Source organism: Schistocerca gregaria, chromosome 3, assembly GCF_023897955.1.
Source record: "Schistocerca gregaria isolate iqSchGreg1 chromosome 3, iqSchGreg1.2, whole genome shotgun sequence".
Classification (NCBI taxonomy): Eukaryota; Metazoa; Arthropoda; class Insecta; order Orthoptera; family Acrididae; genus Schistocerca; species Schistocerca gregaria.
This window is the reverse complement of record NC_064922.1, coordinates 610,639,688-610,665,120: the sequence shown is the minus strand read 5'-3', so window position 1 is coordinate 610,665,120 and position 25,433 is coordinate 610,639,688. Positions and strand designations below refer to the sequence as shown.

Genomic DNA, 25,433 nt, shown 5'->3' with positions numbered 1-25,433 from the left:
TTCTACTTGCAGAGTAAAATGTTCGTACAGAATTTGGTGTTGCAAGAATTAATTTGAGAGAAGTATAGTACTTCTCTTAGAAAAAGTGTCAATTTTTGTATACTACTACATTGATACAAAAGCAATGAGTGCTCATTTTAGAAAGGAACAATTTGACTTGGCATATAACAAGTTTCACCAAGATCAATCAACTCATTGGCAGTAGATGAACAGTGTACTAAAGACTTGAAATTGCTCTCTGTCATAAAAATGTAGTGTAAGAGGTTTGACACAAAATTTATTAAACTCATGTTGATAATTTGTGTACCTTCCAAATATGTTAAATTAATGATTTCTTTCTACAAAGCAGAATCTATACCAGACCACACACATCTGTGTTAATTCCTTTGATGGCCTACAACATTTCTTTCAGTCATTTTTGTGTAAGCTTACTTATGAATTCCACCATTTTCCAGCTCCAGAGGATGAAAAAACATATATGTTGTAAACTGCTTGCCCACTGCCTCAGAGTTCACTGAATTTGATGAAACTTCCCACAGTTAAAGAAGGGGGGGGGGGGGGGAACTGAACATTTGTTGTTATATTGATTACTGGTTTTTCGCTATTGAATGATTATGTTCATTTTGAAAAATAGTTTGCAAAGTGCAGTTTGAAAGAACACCGACCGAAGTCACAGAAGACTCCATTTAAAACACTTGTACACCAATAAGCCATTTGTTTAAGTTGAAGTAGTGTATTCTGTTGCCTGCAAAATGAACTTCTGTAGAAATGGTGATAAACCAAAGTGTCTGCTGCAAACTGTTGAGATTTTAGTCAGGAGAGAATAGCAAGAATCCTGTAAGATTGAATGCTTTCACAGCTGTTGTCAGTTGCCATTAAATTTTGAGCACCTGTCTCTTCATTGCTTCTGTCATTGTATCCTTCCAATGTTTCAAATCTGTGGTGAAGTAATTTTCCAGAATTGAGTAAGGCACATGGTAATTAGAACACACGCACAAAAACAGAAAACTGGTGAAAAATATTATTATGCAACAAGTTGTTGCTTCTTATGCAACAAGAGGAGAGATACAAGAAAGGGAAAGGTTTTGTAAACAGATAATGTTGTAGCAATGAGAATTCTACTCCCAGACATTTTCACAAAGTATGAGGAGGTATCAAAAAGAAATGGAATTATTTTTTAAAAGCTATATATTTCCAAATTGTTTACAAAATAACCTTGTTTGCTTCAAAATACTCTCAATTACAACTAATGGATTTATCTCACCTGTGCTTCCACTGCTCGAAACATTTTTTTTGTAATCATCTTTAGAAATGGCTGACAGCTCCTGCCTCGTTTTTTTTTTTTTTGCCTTGACTTCTTCAGTATTGTCAAATCGTTGTCCTTTCATGACCCTTTTCATACTTGGAAATAAGAAAACTTCACATGGAGAAGGTCGAGCAAGTAAGGTGTGTGAGCAGAACCCTGCTATTTTTAGCAAAAAACTGTCCAACAGAGATGGCTGTGTGAGCAGGTGTGTTGTCGTGGTAGAAGAAACAGTCTTCTGTCTGCCACTAATTTGCTGAACCGAGCTCCAAGATAAACCACTAATCTCTGACTGTTGATCATTTGTCTGTCGACTGTCTGTGAGCACAAGCTCTCAAGTTTTTTCAATATTTCCATTGATTTGGATGTAAATTGGCAGCAAGGGGGACGTTTTCTGTCAGCTACTTGAAGAAAATTAAAGTGAACATAACCTCTTTTGTTCATTTCTAAATGTCAATTCTTGAAATGTGTATACCAGAAGAGCAACATTTATTGATAATATTTTTGTTATTTGAAGATGTGAACCCGCCCAAAATGAGCTCAAGAATTTTGGAACAGTCAGAATTGTATATGATAGGAAGATGTTTTAACTGGTTTGAATAGTTTATATTCATTTCTGTGGACAACTCATAAACATTCAATTGACACACCACAAAATCTTAAAAATAGTTAGTTCCGCATTCTGGTGATTAAATCTTAGCAGTTCATTGGCAAAAGTGCAAGAGTGTAAAATGTAACCAGCTTTTGTTCTATATTTAAATTATTAACTTGCTGATTGATGTAGAGATGATTGAGGTGTGTAACTAAGATTTAATGTAGTTATTCCACTTAAAATGGCATCTGGGTTCAATTTTGTATAATGTAAGGCAGTTTGCAATGGGTTTGCCAAAAACAGTAGTCGAAACATACAAAATGCTTTTAAAATTGTTTATTGCATGACAACAGATAAAACTGACATGGGTTTATTGCCAAAAAACTGACATAAGACTGATTCTCCACAGCTACTGCTGTAGCTGCTTGTATAAGAGGCAACAATTACCTGATCATGTTATGTATTGTTTAAACTGAACACAGTTGAATTTACAATTGCTATTTATATGTTTTCATAGAACTGGTTATGGATTTTTAACTTTACAAATCATGACAATATCTGTAATCGTTAGTTTAGTGAAATATTCACTAGTAACAATGCCTTAATTATGTCTGTTAATTACTTTACAATTGCTGCACAAATTCTGTTCCTAATATGAATCTTGCATCTTTAGAGTGTCTCTATCACAAATACTACTTCTCTTCTGTGCATTAATTTTACAAAGGATAATTTAGGGCTGTGTTTACATTATGTTTGACATATTTTTTGCTTGTAATAGAATCTTTTTATAAATAGGTCAGAATTGTATATTACTTGTTTAATTGCATGATGAGTTTACTAGTTTTCATAGAAACAGTAAGCTACAAATGTTACAGTTTAAACTTCTGCACATATATAATTTCCCGTAAACATCATGTGATAGTGTCACAATCTCCAGTATGTGTGAAACCGCACTTCTCATTTGATATTGTTGTATTCTACTACATTACAAATCCCCCACTAAATGTATCACATTTAAGAATAATTACTGAGACTTTGTCACCGCAAACATGCACCAGAATGGGACGTTTGCTTTTCAAAGTGACTGTAGTGTCTGTATCTGTTTGTGAAATAAAATATTGAAATTGCTTACATTACATTGACATTTTATTCAAAGTTCAGCTTTAACATTACAAGGGTGGTTTGATAAATCTGGTATAATAGCAAGAAAACTGTTCCTTCAGTAAACAACTCACATTACTTCTCACCAACTTCCTTTGAGGGATATACACTTGGTCTAGTGATCCTCCATCTTTTTCATCCCATCAGAAAAATAGGTTCTGTCAAACTCTGGAAAATACTCCTTGAATGCAACTAACACTTCCTCATTTGATGAAAATTTCATCCTGACAAATCAAAGTTTCAAATTAGGGAACAGGAAGAAGTGCTTCGGGGTTAAATCTGTTGAACTGCGTGGATGAGGAACCAATTCAAAGCCCAGTCATGCATTTTCACCATTGTTATCACTGATGTGTTGGATAGTGCATTATTCTAGTAAAAGAGCACTTTTTGCATGCTAACCTTGGTCTTTTTTAAGCCAACATAACTTTCAAATGATACAACAATAAAGCATAATGGGTACTGTTATGGTTCTGTCTTTTTCAAATAATCTTTGAGGATTATTCTTAGAGAATCCCAAAGCACAGTGTTTATCAACTTAGCAGGTGACAAAATGGTCTTTGTCTTCTTCGGTGCACTTTCACTGGCTTTTATTTTGTCTGTGGTGTGTAATCATGAATCCAGGTTTCACAAATGGTCACAAAAAGTCTAGCACATTATGGTTAAACATTGCCAGACACTGTGTTGGAAGCACATTTGGTCAACTGCGAGCAGTTCTGGCACCCACTTCACAAACAGCTTCTTCGTAGCCAATTCCCCATGCAGGAAGTTATGCACTCACTCATTTGAGATGCCTACACCTTCAGAAATCTCACAAATTTTTATTCGGTGATCTTATATTACCATATCAAATATTTTGTCAGTTGTTTCCTTTGTGGGGACCTCAACTGGATGGCTGAGGCACAGTTCATATTCAGTGCTTGTCCAGCCATGTTTAAATTCATTAATCCAAAAGTAAATTGTCTTCAGTTGGTGCAGTGTCAGCATGAACTTCATCCAGTTCCATTTTGATTTGTACGTCAGTCCAACCCTTCAAATGAAAATGTTTTATAACAATATAAAACTCCGTTTTCTCCATTTTCAATTGCAATCGACACACTGACCAATTTCAGACTGTTGTCAATAATGAACTGTATACTGTAAATTTTTGAAATTCTTTGTATGGTCTTTGGAACAATCAGGCTTATCAGCCATGAAAACACAACAAAAATGTTCTGTTCTTCCATGGGAATTAACCAGTCTTATCAAACCACTCTCATCAATGTAAAAATCATTAACGTATATTTTTCTTTTATAAATTCCTTGTGAACGCCCTTCCTCCACATCTTGAACTCACAAGCATATTCAAAGCTTGTATTTGAAGAATCACCACTCAGTATCCCACTTATCCTGAACTTTATTCAGGTGTTGATCTTTCTCTTAAATGACACACAAGTCTCTTTCGTTGACAGTTGAGTCAGAGCTCAACTGCAGTAAAATACAATTCTGAATGATCAGTACGCATAGTTAAGCTTTGCTGTTTCTAATACTATCCAGTTAAAAGTTAAAGAAGAGTTCTCAAGTGCATAGTGTCCAGTGTTTTGGTAGATATTTACAATTTCGTTTTTGCAGTGTGTAACTAGAGGCAGTCCAAACAAATGCTGTCCACTTTCCTATGATATCTGATGCCAGTGGAAAACCCCTGTTTGTTTGTTTCTTCTCATAAATAAAATTATTTTCAAAGTGAAATTTAACAAGCCTATTTGATAGAGTGGTCACAAATTAGTCTAGCCTGATATTCGGTTTCTGCCTGCCTGCAGGCTAATGTGTCTCTTTACAATAAGTACCAATCTATCTTCTCCTTGCATTCTTGACATTCCAACCTAGAGTTTCCCTTGTTTGATTCTCTTCAGTAGTCTAGACTTGTTACAAGAGACATTTAGTTGATACTAAATATTAGGCTGCAACATCACTGTATTCCAAACATTTCCCACAAAATGAGCACTTGCCAAACACCAGTCCCCCACAGGTGTACCTAGAATCTCCCTGTATGATGTTTTCTACACTGACCCAGATGCTGTCACCTAACATTTTGTTCTGTGTTATGCCTGCATTTTGTGTCCTGAAATAACGGGTGGAGAGAATTCGCTGCACGTCACCTGGAGCCATCTAATGCTCCATTCAGTGTATGTGTGAATTCCTCAGTGCCCTATCCCTTTGCCCTGACAAGTCTCCAGTGCTACGTTGCGTCCCTAGGCAAATGCTTGAATACCTGTTCGTGGATTGCCAACATTGCATGCTAGCAATTTTCTCCGTATCTGGAGCGAGGGTGACTTCCCATCTCAGTGGCAAGAAAACATGATCGTTCCAGTGCTGAAAGCTGGTAAACACCACCTTGAGATTGAGGTCTATTGCCCAGCTACTTTTACTAATATTCTCTGTGAGTTGTTCAGACACATGGTGGAGCTGGTGGCTGTGTTCGTATGCTAAATCTTGGGGCCTTTTTGCTCTGACCCAGGGCAGTTTTCGCCAAGGCTGGTCTACCACTGACAGTTCGGTCTGTCTGGAGTGTGCTCTCCAGATTACTTTTGCCTGCCGACAACATCTTATCACTGTCTTCTGTGACTGGCCAAAAGATTAAGACATATCATGGTGCTATCACATCCTCGTTATCCTACATGAGGGGGGCTCTGGTACCCACTCCAGATTTTTGTCTGGTAGTGCTTGTCACACCTTACTTTCCCAATTCAGGTTGTCGCTTCCTATAGTAAATCCTACCCTCCCCTCCGCTCCCCTCCCCTCCCTCCCTCCAAAACAAGAGAAGGTGGTTCCACAGAGCTCCCAATTGGGTGTGCCCTTTTCCTAGTGGTTATCAATGATCTAGCTACAGCTGGGGGGCCTACAGTGTCATCCTCTTCATATGCTGATGATTTTGCTTTTACCATTGCTCCTCAACCAGATATTTCTGAATGCTGACTGCAAGGTGCCATGTGAAAGGCCCAGTCCTAGGCTCTCACCTATCGGCCACTATGACACAAGTCATGCACTTGTGTCACCATTGTACTGTCCATCCACAACCAGAGCTATCTCGATGATCAATTGCTCAATGTGGTGGAATCTTACCAACTTTTGGGACTGGTTGTTGATGCCCATTTGATGTGGCTGCCCCATCTTCGCCAACATAAGCAAACGTGTTGGTCACATCTCTATATTCTTCGCTGCCTCAGTAATGCCTTCTGGGATGCAGATTGTGCGACCCTTCTGTGGCTTCACCAAGCTCTGATCCTGCCGCTTCTTAACTATGGGAGTCTGACACATGGCCTGACATCGCCTTTGAAGTTGCAGGTGCTGTACCCGTTACGCCATTGTGGGGTGCAACTTACAACAGGTACCTTTCAGCCCAGCCATGTGACTAGCATACTGGTGAAGGCTGGGATCCCTCTGCTACATCTCAGATGCCAACAAATGCTGCTCAAACAAATGATACCATTCGCTGCTCCCCTGAGTGTTTGAATTACTGTGTTCTTTTTCCTGGTAGGGAATTCCATCCCCTGCAACAGAAGACCCTAGACTAGAGTCTCAGTCACAGTTTGTGATCAGTGTATCTGCTCTGAACTACACTTTCCCCCACTGTTGCTTCTTGTCAGGGAGTGACCACATATGCCCCATGGTGTGTACCCCATCCTTGGATCTGTCTTGACATACCCTTTGGACTGAAAGACTCTGCTGACCCCATGGTGTTTTACCACCCATTCCCAGCTGTCCTTGATGCATTTCCGGATTTAAAGTGGTATACACTGGTGACTTAATGGTTTACGGATGAACCGGTTTTGCTTACCAGGTACACAGATGCAAGGTGCTGTGCATTATGCTCCCTGCTGAACAGATGCAGTGTATTCACTGCTGAATTGGTGGACACCAATCAAGCCCTCACTCATATTAGTTCTTGCACTGGAGAAATGTTCTTAATCAGCAGTAACACTTCAAGTAGTCTTCGTCCACGGCTACTGTTAACACCAATTGGTTGACAATATCCAGGATCTCATTTCCGATCTCCGCCAAGCTAGATGATGGGTCATCTTCATCTTGGCGGTTGGACATCTTCATCTGGACCGCTGGTCACATTGGATCCCAGGTAATGAATATACAGACCCTTTGGCCAAGTTGGCTACCAGGATGCCGACTTACGAGATTAGGGTACAGGAAGTGTACCTTCAGTTGACTCTATGCCATCAGTTTTTGGAAGCTTGGAACACAGAATGGTGTGCCCTGGTTTCTCAGAACAAATTGCAATAAAGGGGGCCATGACCATGTAACAGTCTTCAGTCTTCCTTTTATGCTCTCCACATGAATCCACCGCTCTGTTGGATTTGCATTGAACGCACTAGGCCAACCAATGGCTACTTCCTACAATATGAGGATCCACTCCACTGTCAGTGTGATCTCTGTTGGATTTGCATTGAACGCACTAGGCCAACCAATGGCTACTTCCTACAATATGAGGATCCACTCCACTGTCAGTGTGATGCCCGTCTGATGGTGGCCCACATTCATGCGGATTGCCCTAATTTAGCCTCTATATGACAAAATCATAAACTTGCTATCATGCTGCCTCTGGTGCTGGTGGACAATGTCAAAGCAACTGATCTTGTTACAGGTTTTGCTCATGAAGGCGATTTCTACCTTTCAGTGAGGTAGGGCACTTTGGCCTTGCTGACTTCTTAAGGGATTGGAGGGGTGCTCATTGCCTGCTCTAACTTAGTGGGCCCTATTTTTGACTCTTTTCAGTGACCTGGCATGGCTTCTGCCCTTCCCATCTTTGCATTTTTCTTATTCTTTACATTTGTCGTTGTTTTAATGTCTTCTTCTTCTTCTTCTTCTTCTTCTCTTTCCTGATATTTTATCAGCTTGTCTGCATTGTTAGTCTTTCTTTTATTAATGGAGGGTGAGGAAGCAACACTGGTCAGATGCAGAGGGTTCCTCTCCTACTGTGTAACATGTCCTGGTGGTTTCAGTCTGCTTTCTGGGTGGAGCAACTCACCCACCTTACTTCTTCTCACACCTCCCTCACTTCTACTTGCTTCAGTCTCTTGGTTCTATGATTCTCGGTTGCAGTCAGGTTCTTCAAAATTTGTCTTCCGTATCCTTCATACCAGAGGACTCATTGCAGCTTGATGTGTGTAGGATGGAGGGACCAGTGACCTAGTAATTGGTCCATTTAACCCAGCAATCCAATCCAGACCAACCCAATCCAAATCCCTACAGTTCATCACCATGGCATATATAGACCTACCTCGACATATCCACTATATTCTTAGAAAAATTCTCTTACTTTAACATAAATGCTAAACCTTACTGTCTCTACATTATAAATTGTTCCAACATAGAAAAGCAACTGAAATCACTCAACAGAGGAAAGTCCACTGGACCTGACGGAATACCAATTCGAATCTACACAGAGTACACGAAAGAACTTGCCCCCTTCTAACAGCCGTGTACCACAAGTCTCTAGAGGAACGGAAGGTTCCAAATGATTGGAAAAGAGCACACGTAGTCCCAGTCTTCAAGAGGGGTCGTCGAGCAGATGCGCAAAACTATAGACATATATCTCTGACATTGATCTGTTGTAGAATTTTAGAACATGTTTTTTGCTGATGTATCGTGTCATTTCTGGAAACCCAGAATCTACTCTGTAGAAATCAACATGGATTCTGGAAACGGCGATCATGTGAGACCCAACTCGCTTTATTTGTTCATGAGACCCAGAAAATATTAGATACAAGCTCCCAGGTAGATTCCATTTTCCTTGACTTCCGGAAGGCATTCGATACAGTTCCGCACTGTCACCTGATAAACAAAGTAAGAGCCTTCGGAATATCGGACCAGCTGTGTGGCTGGATTGAAGAGTTTTTAGCAAACGGAACACAGCATTTTCTCAATGGAGAGACGTCTACAGACATTAAAGTAACCTTTGGCGTGCCACAGGGGAGTGTTATGGGACCATTGCTTTTCACAATATATATAAATGACCTAGTAGATAGTGTCGGAAGTTCCATGCGGCTTTTCGCGGATGATGCTGTAGTATACAGAGAAGTTGCAGAATTAGAAAATCACAGCGAAATGCAGGAAGATCTGCAGCGAATAGGCACTGGTGCAGGAAGTTGCAACTGACCCTTAACATAGACGAATGTAATGCATTGTGAATTCATCGAAAGAAGAATCCTTCATTGTATGATTATATGATAGCGGAACAAACACTGGTAGCAGTTACTTCTGTAAAATATCTGGGAGTATGCGTGCGGAACGATTTGAAGTGGAATGATCATATAAAATTAATTGTTGGTAAGGCGGGTGCCAGGTTGAGATTCATTGGGAGAGTCCTTAGAAAATGTAGCCCATCAACAAAGGAGGTGGCTTACAAAACACTCGTTTGACCTATACTTGAGTATTGCCCATCAGTGTGGGATCCGTTCCAGGTCGGGTTGTCAGAGGAGATAGAGAAGATCCAAAGAAGAGCGGTGCATTTTGTCACAGGGTTATTTGGTAAGCATGATAGCGTTATGGAGATGATTAGCAAACTCAAGTGGCAGACTCTGCAAGAGAGGCGTTCTGCATTGCGGTGTAGCTTGCTGTCTAGGTTTCGAGAGGGTGCATTTCAGGATGAGGTATCAAATATATTGCTTCCCCCTACATATACCTCCCGAGGGGATCACGAATGTAAAATTAGAGAGATTCGAGCGCGCACGGAGGCTTTTCGGCAGTTGTTCTTCCCATGAACTATACGCGATTAGAACAGGAGGGGAAGATAATGACAGTGGCACGTAAAGTGCCCTCCGCCACACACCGTTGGGTATAAACGTAGATGTAGATGTAGCAGTTAAAAAAAGATATCAGTACCAAGGGCTGGTGCCACAAGATGAGCACAAGGTGATAACACAGGTGCAGGAATACCATCAGAAGAAACTCCAAGCAAAAAGAGTAGTGAAAGAAGGAAAGGAGAAGAGTTGCGAAATATACACAAAGAAACTAGACGAATACAGCAAGGGAAACCAAAAACTGGTGTTGAAAAGTAAAAGATGTGACAGAGAATTGATTGAAGTAGATGACTGGAATGTTGTTGTTGTTGTGTTCAGTCCTGAGACTGGTTTGATGCAGCTCTCCATGCTACTCTATCTTGTGCAAGCTTCTTCATCTCCCAGTACCTACTGCAACCTAAACCCTTCTGAATCTGCTTAGTGTAGTCATCTCTTGGTCTCCCTCTACGATTTCTACCCTCCACGATGCCCTCCAATACTAAATTGGTGATCCCTTGATGCCTCAGAACATGTCCTACCAACCGATCCCTTCTTCTGGTCAAGTTGTGCCACAAACTTCTCTTCTCCCCAATCCTATTCAATACTTCCTCATTAGTTATGTGATCTACCCATCTAATCTTCAGCATTCTTCTGTAGCACCACATTTCGAAAGTTTCTATTCTCTTCTTGTCCAAACTATTTATCGTCCATGTTTCACTTCCATACATGGCTACACTCCATACAAATGCTTTCAGAAATGACTTCCTGACACTTAAATCTATACTCGATGTTAACAAACTTCTCTTCTTCAGAAACACTTTCCTTGCCATTGCCAGTCTACATTTTATATCGTCTCTACTTCGACCATCATCAGTTACTTTGCTCCCCAAATAGCAAAACTCCTTTATTACTTTAAGTGTCTCATTTCCTAATCTAATTCCCTCAACAACACCCGACTTAATTCGCTACATTCCATTATCCTCATTTTGCTTTTGTTGATGTTCATCTTATATTCTCCTTTCAAGACACTGTCCATTCCGTTCAACTGCTCTTCCAAGTCCTTTGCTGTCTCTGACAGAATTACGATGTCGTCGGCGAACCTCAACATTTTTATTTCTTCTCCATGGATTTTAATATCTACTCCGAATTTTTCTTTTGTTTCCTTTATTGTTTGCTCAATATAAAGATTGAATAACATCGGGGAGAGACTACAACCATGTCTCACTCCCTTCCCAACCACTGCTTCCCATTCATGCCCCTCGACTCTTATAACTGCCCTCTGGTTTCTATACAAATTGTAAATAGCCTTTCGCTCCCTGTTTTTTACCCCTGCTACCTTCAGAATTTGAAAGAGAGTATTCCAATCAACATTGTCAAAAGCTTTCTCTAAGTCTACAAATGCTAGAAACGTAGGTTTGCCCTTCCTTAATCTAGCTTCTAAGGTAAGTCGTAGGGACATATTGCCTCACGTGTTCCAACATTTCTATGGAATCCAAACTGATCTTCCCCCGAGGTCAGCTTCTACTAGTTTTTCCATTTGTCTGTAAAGAATTCGCGTTAGTATTTTGCAGCTGTGACTTATTAAACTGATAGTTCGGTAATTTTCACATCTGTAAACACCTGCTTTCTTTGGGATTGGAATTATTATATTCTTCTTGAAGTCTGAGGGTATTTCGCCTGTCTCATACATCTTGCTCACCAGATGGTAGAGTTTTGTCAGGACTGGCTCTCCCAAGGCCATCGTCAGTAGTTCCAATGGAATGTTGTCTACTCCGGGGGCCTTGTTTCGACTCAGGTCTTTCAGTGCTCTGTCAAACTCTTCACACAGTATTGTATCTCCCATTTCATGTTCATCTACATCCTCTTCCATTTCCATAATATTGTCCTCAAGTACATCGCCCTTGTACAGACCCTCTGTATACTCCTTCCACCTTTCTGCTTTCCCTTCTTTGTTTAGAACTGGGTTTCCATCTGAGCTCTTGATGTTCATGCAAGTGGTTCTCTTATCTCCAAAGGTCTCTTTAATTTTCCTGTAGGCAGTATCTACCTTACCACTAGTGAGATAAGCCTCTACATCCTTACATTTGTCCTCTAGCCATCTCTGCTTAACCATTTTGCACTTCCTGTCGATCTCATTTTTGAGACATCTGTATTCCTTTCTGCCAGCTTCATTTACTGCATTTTTATATTTTCTCCTTTCATCAGTTAAATTCAATATTTCTTCTGATACCCAAGGATTTCTACTAGCCCTCGTCTTTTTACCTACTTGATCCTCTGCTGGCTTCACTACTTCATCCCTCTAAGCTACCCATTCTTCTTCTACTGTATTTCTTTCCCCCATTACTGTCAATTGTTCCCTTATGCTCTCCCTGAAACTCTGTACAACCGCTTGTTCTTTCAGTTTATCCAGGTCCCATCTCCTTACATTCCCACCTTTTTGCAGTTTCTTCAGTTTTAATCTACAGGTCATAACCAATAGATTGTGCTCAGAGCCCCTGGAAATGTCTTACAATTTAAAACCTGGTTCCTAAATCTAGTGTCTTACCATTATATAATCTATCTGATACCTTTTAGTATGTCCAGGATTCTTCCATGTATACAACCTTCTTTTACGATTCTTGAACCAAGTGTTAGCTATGTTTAAGTTGTGCTCTGTGCAAAATTCTACCAGGCGGCTTCCTCTTTCATTTCTTTGCCCCAGTCCATATTCACCTACTACGTTTCCTTCTCTCCCTTTTTCTACTACCGAATTCCAGTCACCCACGATTATTAAATTTTCGTCACCATTCACTATCTGAATAATTTCATTTATTTGATCATACATTTCTTCAATTTCTTCATCACCTGCAGAGTTAGTTGGCATATAAACTTGTACTACTGTAGTAGGTGTGGGCTTCGTATCTGTCTTGGCCACAATAATGCGTTCACTATGCTGTTTGTAGTAGCTTACCCGCATTCCTATTTTCCTATTCATTATTAAAGCTACTCCTGCATTACCCCTATTTGATTTTGTGTTTATAACCCTGTAGTCACCTGACCAAAAGTCTTGTTCCTCCTGCCACCGAACTTCACTAATTCCCACTATATCTAACTTTAACCTATCCATTTCCCTTTTTTAAATTTTGTAACCTACCTGCCCAATTAAGGGATCTGACATTCCACGCTCCGATTCATAGAACGCCAGTTTTCTTTCTCCTGATAACGACATCCTCTTGAGTAGTACCCGCCCGGAGATCCGAATGGGGGACTATTTTACCTCCGGAATATTTTATCCAAGAGGACGCCATCATCATTTAATCATACAGTAAAGCTGCATGCCCTCGGGAAAAATTACGGCCGTAGTGTCCCCTTGCTTTCAGCCGTTCGCAGTACCAGCACAGCAAGGCCGTTTTGGTTATTGTTACAAGGCCAGATCAGTCAATCATCCAGACTGTTGCCCCTGCAACTACTGAAAAGGCTGCTGCCCCTCTTCAGGAACCACACGTTTGTCTGGCCTCTCAACAGATACCCCTCCGTTGTGGTTGCACCTACGATACGGCTATCTGTATCGCTGAGGCACGCAAGCCTCCCCACCAACAGCAAGGGCCTTGGTTCATGGGGGGAGGATGACTGGAATATTGTATGGGATGTGGAAGACATCAGGGAAGCGATGAAGAATTATTTTGAAACCTTACCGTTTGGGGAAAATGAACAAGAAAGTCACTTCTAAGTCATTAAAGTAGAGGAAGAGCAGCATCCAATTTTCTTGGCAGAAACTGAAAATGCCTCAAAATAAGATTAACGGTGGGAAGGCAGCAGTAGTAGTTTAGTTGATTAAGGCAGCTGGAACCCAAGGAATACAGTGGCTACATCAGATGCTGGAGGTGATAGGGAAAGAGAACAAAGTGTGAGGTGATTGGAAAAAGGGAATTACAATACCACTGTTTAAGAAAGGAAGCAAATATAATTGCACCAGCCACTGATAAATCACACTGCTGTCACATTACCTTAAAGTAATGGAAAAGATCATAGAAAAGAGACTGGGAAAAATCCTAGAACATCAATTTGAGGAAAAACAGCATGGATTCAGAAGTAACAGGGGATTGCTAGACCTCGTTTTTTCCCCTCAGTCAGTTGATGGGGAAGTATTGGGAAAAAGCAAAGGATCTGATGATAGTGTTCCCGGATTTGGAAAAAGCATATGACAATGTACCAAGGGGTAAAATGCGGAAGTGCTTGAGAATATACAATGTTCCTGATTCATTAATTTAATAGGTTCAGAAAGTATATGAAGGTTGTGGAAAGCAGTGTATAAGTAGGAAGTGGAAGATCAAAATGGTTTAAGACAAAGAGAGATGTTCAGTAAGGCAAATCATGTTCCCCATTACTCTTCATTACAGTTATGAAGTCAATCATGAAAGAAATCAAGGAAGTAGAAAATAAATATCTCAGTGCCTTTGATTTTGCTGATTACATTGCTATTTGTGGAAGGGCGTAAATGGAGGTTTCAGAGGAGGCTAGATTACTGGAATAAAAAATTTAAAGAATTCAAGTTGATTGTAAGAACAAGACAGTGGCAATAAAGGTTAGTATGAGACCTACACTGTGAAAGATACTGGAAAGAGAGAAGGTTGAATTGAAAAGTTTCAGCTATCTCAGTAGTGCCAAACAGGAAGTTTCAATCAGAGTAGCAAAAGGGTTTAGTTTCTTCCACCAAGTACGAAACATAATCTGGGACAAAGGAGCCCCTTGAAGTGCTGAACAGACCCTGTATAAAACATACCTCCCACCAAACAAGACACATAGTCTGGAGAATTGTTTCATAAATGAGAGAGAAGAGGGTCAGATAGAGGCATGTGAAATGAAGTTTCTTAGGGCAGCTCTAAAAAAAAAAAAATAAATAAATAAATAAATAAAAAAAAAAAAATAAAAAAAAAGGAAGGAGAGACCTGCAGGTGACCATGACCTTGGAGGAAAGAATGAGTGCTGCAAGATTGAAGTGATCTGAAGCAGATGCACCTGACTCGAACTTTGTGTCAGAATTTGGAGATGGAGGTACCAGGAAAAACACTGATTGGGCAGCCTAGGAAGACATGCACAGACCAGATTAATGAAGATCTCGAGAGGAGAGGAGTAATGTGGGATGCAGTGGAGAGGAATCAGTGGAGGCATATTGTTCATGCCCGGATCGCTGGAAAGATATCCTGATGATGATGTTGATGAAGAATAATGCATCAACTCTTAAATCATAATCGTCCAGTACAGATACTTTTAAAAATAACTAAACCTCTTCTCCAAGATATTTTAAACATTAATCCAGTCCACACATAAAATTACTCATATAAGACACAGATCTCACCTGTTGCAGTTTTCAGAAATGACATATATGGTCAGAAAAATAACCTCCTCAGTCTGAGCATCACCTACAGTAAAATGTACTTGGGATAATGCACAAAAGTTGTCATAGTTTGAAATCTCAGTTTAGTATAGTCATCTGATAATAAAATCCTTGTCAATGCTTTCATTATAGTAACCACATTCAAATGCTGACTATAGATATTGAAAATGATGTTAGCAAACCAATAAGACTAACTTTCTATTTTTCAGTTACAACCATACAAAAGAAATTCCCCAAATAGATCCAATATTTGTATATGCAGCTTCCATAAAATTAGACAGTGCAACAACTCAAAGCATATGTAATGTCAACAAATAAAAAATTATTTCTCCTTAAAAAAAACATTAGTGTAACCATGTTGGAAAATTTCTCTAATTTAACCAGTTGTACACAAACTTCATTAAAAAAAATACTAATGGAGGACTTATCGTTAATACTGTTGTGAAACTACATTTGAAAAATTCTACAATATCTACTTCTAATACCTAATGAATAAGGACAGCATGATAGTAGGAGATAACTTGAAAGATGTACAGAATAATCAGTGTGTGAATGTGGCTCTGGAAACCAAAATTTTTAAAGTAGGTTCCACATTAGCTCAGTCACATAATTTACAATTGGAAGTACATCCCTTTTGATTATTTGAAGTTTTGGTGTGCATAATTTGTCATTATTTTCAAAATCATATGCATCAATTTTTCAAGTGAATTTTTTTGAAAGCACTCACTTCGACAATAGATTACAAATGATCATCAAAAAGCATAAATGTGCCTTGGAATATAGTACTTTTGACTTCAAATATTTCTTAGTATAATGATACACTACATAGCTACTATTCAGTTTTGCACTTCACAAATCCATGACACTTTTAGATTATCTCGGCTCAGTAATATTATTACCTTTAACATTATTTTAATCAAATAGACATTTTCATAGCTACTTACATTTCAAAGAACATTTCTTAAGTTTACAAATACTACAGCATCTTCTTTCAAAAATTGTTTAATACACATTTGCAAATATCTCACATTTGTTTAAATATTCTCATTTCATTTGAATTCTTTGATATTTTAACTTCTTGTCATTGCTTTTACTTCAACTTTTGCACCAATCTATGAATTTTGTTTTTGACTTAAGTAACATTTTGTTAACAAGTAACATCCACTACTGCCAACCCAGCCACGTTGAAATTTATAATTTTGATATCTTCCAATAATATTCCATTTTCTACACTACAAATGTTTTCAATTATATTTTTCAGCTCTAATTCTACATTTACAGTATTATTTTCTACAAGACTGAGCCCTGCATCAAATTGTTTATGATCTCGTTCTACTTCAAGTTCTTTTTATAGTTCTGTGGCCTGGTAACTAAAATTCAATACCTCGTTTCTCAAATTTTTTACTTCATTGTTCATAATATCAAGTTGACCGCCGGTCGTGTTCTAGTCCACTAAACGACTGTCCTAAACTGTTACATAGTTTACTTGTCATTGCCTTGATTGGCATGCAAGACTATTTTGACTAATTCTTTTGTTTGACAATCAGATTGTTCCAGCATAAAATGTTTTAACTGTTCAACAAAATAGTAATTAAGTCCTACAAATTTTGTAGCTCCCTTGTTTTACTTTTCCATGTTGAACAGTTTTTCACTACACACACAAAAAAAAATCATATTTCACACAACCTAACCACTGTTATTTGCAACTGCACAGCAAAAATGTAATTATTACAATACCTATTATTTTGTCGTCCATGACGTGATGCTCCGTGTAATTGATTTCCTGTCACTTAGTTTGCCACATTTCTTTGTTCATCCATTTGTTTCAGTTTTAGTCAATAATGCTGTTGACACTGTCCAGGTCCATAATTTAGAATTTTCTTTTTGTGATGCATAGAAACATCAAAGTCAAAGAGTGGTTAACACTTCTGTTCTGACTTTGTCAGTATATCCCAGCTCCAAACACCGTATTAAAATCTAACCAGTTTTAAGCTAAACTTCACTTATGAATTGCTGAATGTCATAGAGATGATAGAGGTGTGTAACTCAGATTTAATATAGTTGTGATGAGTTCAGCAAAAAAAATGCAGTCAAAACACACAAAATACTTTTGAAATATGTTTATTGCATCCCAAAACAGGTAAAACTGACATGGGTTGCATACCTGCCCCAATTCACTCAACTGCTGCTCCAATCCCAAATCCCTCCCCCAGTCGCTGTAGTCAAGGGTGTAGCCAGCCTGACAAAAGGGGGAGGGGGGGGGGGGGGGCGGGGGGTAACAGGTGAGTGGATCGAATATAAATATTAACAGGTAGGTGTGAAACATAATTTTTCATATACAAGCAGAAGAATTAAGAGTGCCTTCTTGACTTGAAGCTGAAATAATAGAAAGAGGAACTACACAAAAAGAAAAAAGCATATCTCATTTATGGCAGAGATAATGCTGCGTGATATAATCTTGCAGGCACAGTCACAGTATGAGAGGTCACCAGAAGTAGTACCAGTTCTTCTTCTTCTTCTTCTTCTTCTCTCTCTCTCTCTCTCTCTCTCCGTCCGTCCCTCCCTCCCTCCCTCCCCCTCCCCCTCCCCCTCCCCCTCCCCCCCATATGGATAAATCGCTGCCAGGTGCTAATAACAATTATTCACTTGCAAACTTGGTTTTGAGGACATTGCCATTATTGTACTCATTTTGCACAAGTAAATTATAATATCATCAATAATGTATAAGAAACTAAAACTATGAGATAAGGAAAAACCTGGCATTGAAAGACTGCTGTTGGATACTAGGTTTGTGAATTGGATATATATTCCACTGTTGTGAAATATATTCCAAACAATCAAAACAGTAAATAGTCTTTACTGCCAGATGGTGTTGTGCAAATTCCACAATATTTCCTCATAGCAACTATCTGACATCTTCAGGTGGTTCTCAACCTTGCTGGTGGCTAGGTACGACTGACGGTATCCACATGTCAACGTCCTGTATATAGAACACAGGTGTGAAGAAAGTGCAGAGGCGGAAATCAAGCATGCACAGTGATTAGCAGATTGATTGTGCCGTACTAAAATGCCCTTTGCCGAAAATCACAGAGCGATCCTTCTGTTTGTAAACATAGTATACAGTGCACGTGCAAGAGGGCCGCTCTCAGATTTTCATCAGAGGGCAAATCATTGCGCATAAATGATTTCCGTGACTGCGCATTCTATATACAGGGCATAAAAGTGAGGATACCGTCAGTCGTACCTAGCCACCAGTAAGGTTGAACTATATCAAGGTGTCGGACTGTTGCTCCGAGGAAATATTGTGGAATTTGCACAGCGTCATCAGGCAGCAAACCTGTGGAGATTATTTACAACAAATCTGCTGGGCAAGCTTGAAGATTCAAATCAAAACAGTTTATGGCAGCACAAGCAGGGCCAGCATTAGGGGGGAGGGGAGTAAGTGGGACAAAGGTAACCCGGGCGCAGGTCCCTGAATGGGGCTCATCGGCCTGTGCCCAAATCAGTACACAAGAAATGCAAGTTTAGTATCTGCACTATGATTTTCAATCAAAGTCTGGGGGAAGAGGCCTTCACTGAGCCTGCTGGATTGTTTAAAAAGCACATATACATGAATAACTCATGATTAAAATGATGGAAAATACTATTGAATTTATGTAAACTATGAGCATGAAAAAGGACGTTATTTGATTTTTTTGCATTAAAATTTGCTGACTTTATCCAAAAATCCATAATTTAAAATGAAAAATGTTTGGAAGGGGCCCAAGAACACTTCCCTGGAGCCCATAGGTCCTAGCAGCAGCCCTGAGCACAAGGAGGTCACCAGCCAATATGTTAGGGGAGTAGCGTGAGAAAGAGGATGAGAAAATGAATAAATTCTTGTACAATGACTCAAGTAGGAAATTGTTTTTTAACAGTTAATATTACTAAAAATTAAAATGAATATTTTAAATGACTTACATTTGAGGGAAATTAGTAAAAACAGAATCTTTGCAGATTTTTTGTAAATTCCTGCAACACTTTGTCAATGAAAACTTCTTTATTGTCAAAAATTAATTTTCTGTGGATGCTCATCATTGCTAGGCCGTTGAGATGACTTTCTACCATCATGCTTCTTTTTATTCGTCTTTAAACTGATAATAGACTGTTCGACAGTGCATGTTGTACAAAGGAGAGTAATCAAAATTTTCAAAGCTTTTTGTGTTTCTGGAAAGTAGTCCTTCATTTCTTTAATTGTATCACAAATAGTTTGCTCCTCTCAGGTTCTGTGTATTCCATCATATTTTTTCCAGTTTCACTTTTAATGTTTGTAAAGGTTTGAGCAAAGGTTTCACAAGCTCCTGTCAGTTGATCAGCTGATATGGTTTTCATTTGTGCCAGATGTAATTTAGGGAAAGCAAATGATGGATTGTTTTCATTTGCAAAACACACTTCGAGAGCGGTAGTAATGGAGTCCAAATAAGGTATTACAAATGACCTTCTCCAAAACTCCAATCAATTTTATGCTGGAGGGTTGCTTTGATGTTGCTGACTTCCAGCAATGCATGGCATTATTTTTATGTCTTCAAGACCAATTTCTTCTGCAGTGTCCATAGCTTCTTTCAAAATCTTGTCCATTACTTTTTCCGCATTGTCACGGTGAATTTTCAGCAACTGCAAAATTAATTTTGTGTGTTGTGAGACCTTGACTGTGTCTAAAGTTATGGACTGCAGAATATGAACCACAGTTTCCATCAAAGCAGAATATTTGGCAATTAAAATTATCCTAACAATAAACGGGAAGCCAGAAGCAGCTGCATGGAGCTGAAAAGCATATTTTCAGGTCAAACTGTTTCCTTCACTTTATAAGGTTTCTAAGGCTTATATTATAGTAGGAAAATACTACTTGAAAGTGTGGCATTTTTGTGTTTTTCCCTCCATCTTGTTTCACACAACAATGAAATGTTGGATATAAGCTTCCTCCTGAGCACTGATTCACCAAAAAATTAATAATGTCTTTGATGGTTCCCATGGTGTTCCAAATACCAGAAAGTTTGTTGAGATCATTGATCACTAAATTAAGTTTGTACGAAGAGCAGTGAAAGAATAAAGCTTTCATATACTTTTTGCATAAGATTGCTTGAACTGCCATGTGTTTACCGGCCATTGTTGAACAATCATCAAGTCCCAAACCAACACATTTCAATGGGTCAAGATTTGCTTTAGATAAAAATTTGTCGACGATCTGTGCAATGGATTTAGCATCTAGAGCTTTCAGTGTGACAAAGCCAGAAAACATTTCATCAACTTTGTTTGATTCTTCATTGAAATACCAAGCACTAATAGATAACTGTTCGCTTCCAGAAATATCAGTTGTTTCATATTGTAATATACTGAACGAATCAGCCTTTTTTCACATTCACTTTAATATTAGCCTAGAACATTCCCACATATTCCAATAATTTCATTTTGGATATGGACTGATCGATAGCTTACATTTTTTTCCCTGTTCTCAACATGGTGTTTCAGAACTATGTCTCCTGCTTCAATCCATTCTTTATAAAACCCTTCAATAACTCCATCACCATAGTGCTTACCTCTAAGAGCAGTGGATCATTTCCAGACTGGCTAAAATATGCTGAAGATAAGCCACTTCGCAAGAAGGGGGTTAAAGAGATACCATCAAACTATTGGATCAATTTCACTTTTGCCGACTTTCTCAAAAATATTTGAAAAGGTTGTCTTCAGGTGTCTCCTTAAGCATCTGACTGCAAATAATGTGTGGCGCCGATGAGGTCGACACCAGCATTGATATACGGTTGTCTCTGACTCTGAGCATTGTCTTTGGATGCTAAGCTAAGATTATCTTTGCTCTCTTCTGCCATAGCAGTTCTTTCTAAGCCTTGCTTGTGTAAAGAGGTGAATAAACGAACTACTGTTAATAAGGTGTTCTTTGGTGTAACTGACCCGAACATCCACCGCACTGGTGACCCTGAGTTGTAATGTCTTCCGTTTTCGCTGTTTTACTGTGTCCGCGACCTCTGCATCGGTTATTTTTGGATTTATTACGTCAACACAACATTTGAACAATGACTTCGGCCCAACACCTGACACGGATTTTGTGATCGACATGCAGCGTGTTATGGGCGATGTACACCTGCCAGGACTGCAACACAATGCCTCTCACTCGATTATGCAGATTTCGCCGGACGTTTTCGAGCCTGCAACAATAAGTAAGGTTAGGAGAGTGCATGACTCTGGCTATCAGACACCTTTGTTCCCACCACATATGCCCTCCCTCATCGACGGTGCAGTTACCTCTTACGGATCTCTGTGTAGTGTGGGACCAATGCCGATTTCTGCAAATGCTTTGTTGGACAACCTACCACCGCCTGGACAACAATTTGCCACACCACAATCTGTGCAGTACCACACAGATTCGTGCCATGTGGACGGAACTGCTTTGTTCACAGGTCAACCTCCTCAGCATCTGACCACGCTTGCGCCTGCCTTGGTTCGACATCAGCACATGCCTTCCTGTTTCGATACCTCGGCCTGCAACAGGAACAATGGCTTGTTATCTGTGCCTGACCTCCATCTCCGTTCCACTGCTACGCCTCACTGTTTTGTGCCATGACATTCATCTTACCCGCACACCGTTTTGAGTGGAGTGACTATGAACAGTGAACATTCACACATTCCGTCCGACGTCGACATCATTTTCCGCACTGCGCTTCTGGACAGCCCGCACCTCCACAGCCTCCCTGCAACACAGGTGGCTCTGGCTAAGATTGTACGTCAAGCTTTCCACTGCCTAGCACGCGCTTTCAAACTTTAAACTTTTTCTCACCTGTCACCCCCACTCTGGCTCCAGTCGAGCTCCCGCCACTGTTCTCGGCACATCTTGGTGCCTCATCCGCGAAACATCAATACGAACACGCCTGCAACATGTTGAGCTTCCGCAACCGTAGTCAACATGTTATGGTATCACACCTGCGTCGGGCTTCCGCGTCGTGATGGATCACACTCAACCACAATGCGTCACCTTTACGCTGTCACCCGACCAGCCCTCGTCGCCACATCCCCTGGAGGCACTCTTTCCTGGAATACTGCAGCAGCAACAGCTCGTGTCAGGCAGTGCCCTGACGAATTCAACTCAACCTGTTCTTCTGAACATTCTACAATGCTTACCGACATTGCTGCCATTTAATCCCGACAGGGCAACAACCTGGTTCAAGATTGTGGATGAAGTGTTCGACCGTTACAAACTCAATGAGTCAACCAGATTTCTGTGCCTTATCACCCACCTGCACGACCAGGAGGACTTGATTGCTGACCTGGTCGATGCCCCAGACTCAGCTACCTGGTACACTCTAGCCAAAAAGACAGTTCTACGTCGGCTTGCGCACTCAACTGAGACAGCAATACGGCAAGTGCTCCACTCGAGCAACTAGGCAACGACAAACCTGGAGACGGCTACATGCCCTGGTCAGTGCCGATCTACTTTCTGACACAGCTCTCCTCACATCCGCTTTGCTCTGGCTCAGAGGTCTCCCGAATCTGTCGAGCAATGAATTACTATTGCCGACAAACTACATGATGCATCACTGCTCTATTTCGCCACCCACTGCCTACCTGGCAGGTTCAGGCTGTTCGTCATGCAGCCGGGGCTGCACTGTACCAACTGTTCCGCTCACTCCGGGAAGCAGTAAACAAGCGGCTAGGATGTCACCGGCTCTGCCCATGGTCACGCCCCCTCCTTCAACTGAACCTGCTGCGGCCACCGAATCTCGGCCACCACCTCTGGCAACGAACTTTCCGCAGTAAATGCAACCGCACTACCCATACTGTTACTTCCACACACGGTTTGGTGAGAAACTGCAGACCACCCTGCTGCTTCCCAAACGCCAATTGCAGGTAGGTCTGGGTGCCGCCTCCTGTGTGCAACTTGACAGGCAACTCTCAGTGCTCCATTCTGCCCGGGAACAACTGGATAATTGTGACGACTTTATATTAAAGACATTTCGTTGGAATACTTTTTCCTAGTGAACACAGGTGCCGATGTTTCGCTGCTGCCCAAGTCCTTAGTGTCATTGAACATCTGACTTCATCATACTTCACTGCAAGCCGTGAATTCCACTAAACTGCAATACTCGGGTCCAACCTCCCACGTTGTCTCACTGTCCGCAAACTGCAAACTTGAGTCGACTTTTTTAGTGTGCAATATTGAGGAACCTATACTAGGCATTGACTTCTTGCGACACCACAAACTTTCACCAGACCTAGTGCGGAACATCCTGTTTCATCACCCGTCCAAGACTCACTTCCCCTGTGCTCTGTTGAGCAAACCCCCCTGTGACACATCGGTCCGGGCTCATCTCATCCGTACATGCTCGTCTCTGTCGATGACGTTACAAGAAGCAATGCACAAGTGCCTTGTCGAGCTTGAAAACGTCGCTTGCCTATGCAAGGAAAACTTTGAGCTCTCCTTCCGGCTCCAAGAAACTCAGCTCCAGCTCTCTGGCACTACAAAGGAATTACAGACACTGCAGCAAGGACAAAGAAAGGTCAGTAAGTGCACCAAATCTGCTTGTAGTCCCAGCAATTGAGCCTCCATATGCTTACCTCGCGCTACCCCTCACAACTGTGCTATCAAGTCTGCCATAACATGTACTGACAGTTCCACAGGGCCATACCCCCCTAACACGGCAGCATTTGACATTCGGCCGGACACGAGTGGGCATGCTCGTCGAGCGTCATGTGTTCCCGAACTGACAGCTCCTACCCCTCCCCTCGCCGACAGCATCTCAAGCTATGCAACTTCAGCTCTTGCGTGCCGCCGTGCGACCACCACTGACAACACAAACAGTTCACTCGCGCCTAGCGTTTCGCCTGCGACTGTGCTGCCACAGACCGCACCCTCAGACTATGGACTCACTAACAGCTTACAAGCTCTACCGAGCTCACCTGACGTTGGTGCCACTGCTTTGGGCTGGTGGCCATCTTGTCGTGTTGGCTCCTGGGACACTTTGCCTCCTCGGATCCTGCAGTACCCTCCAAGTGGCTCTGAACACCATGACCACCCCTCACCCGCCCTGCCCCCCCGCATACTGTAAACAAACTGCCTCCCGCGCTGCCGGCAACATTTCCATTGTCACTAACGACATGGTTCACAAACTTTGCCTCAAGCCAGGTACCCCAATCTCCAGTAAACCACGTCGACTTTGTCCCGAGCACCTCTCCGACCTTAAAAAACAGATTTCTGAACTTCTAAGTTGCGGTATCATTGAACCCTCTGCCAGTAGCTGGTGTATGCCCATTCATATGACACCCAAGAAAGATGGGTCCTGGCGCATGTGCGGTGACTACCGTCGGCTAAACGCACGAACAATTATGGACACCTACCCCATAACCAACATTGCCGACTTTCCACTTCCCTCGCAGGTGCAACCACGTTCTCTGTCATTGATTCCAAATGGGCTTACCACCAGATCCCCATGGCACTTGAAGACATCGGGAAGACAGCAACACCACCCCAATCGAGTTATTTCAGTTCCGATTCATGCCCTTCGGTCTGAAAAACGCAACCCAGACCTGGAAACGCTTCATCAACGAAGCGCAATTAGACCTAAAATTCTGCTTTGCATATCTTGATGACATTCTTGTATTTAGCTCCTCTGTCGAGGAGAACATTCGACATGTGCAAACTGTGATGAACACTCTAGCGGCAGCAGGCATTGAGACCAACCAGGACAAATTGCAGCTACATCAATCTGCTGTCACCTTGCTTGGTTTTCGGGTCGCTGCTGACGGCATTTCACTGCTCCCTGAGAAAGTACAGACAATACTAAACCTACCCAGACCTGCGTCATTCAAAGAGCTCCTGCACTTTCTGGGGACGGTTAATTATTATCGCCGGGCTACCTCGGCTGGGGAGATTCAGGCTTCACTGACGGACACCTTGGCAGGTAACCACACTTCTGGATCTTGGCCCGTTCCATGGACCCCTACTATGACTGACTCTTTCACCGCTCTCAAGAATCTTCTTGCCGAGGCTTGCACCATCGCGCATCCGCATCCCAATGTGCAGCTTTTCATCGCCACAGATGCGAGCGATACTGCCACTGGCACTGTCCTTAGCCAGACTATCGACGGCCTGACTTTGCCTTTGCAGTTCTTATCGCGCAAGCTCATCAATGCACAACGGAAATATTCCGCGTTTAACAGGGAGTTGCTCGCGGTCTACGAAGT

General features: G+C 41.2%; 1 protein-coding gene across 15 annotated transcripts in view; it reads left to right on the top strand.

Moving 5' to 3' along the window:
- Positions 1-25,433, top strand: part of LOC126356181 (uncharacterized) — a 70,449-nt gene that overhangs the window by 24,480 nt on the left and 20,536 nt on the right. The window lies entirely within an intron of this gene.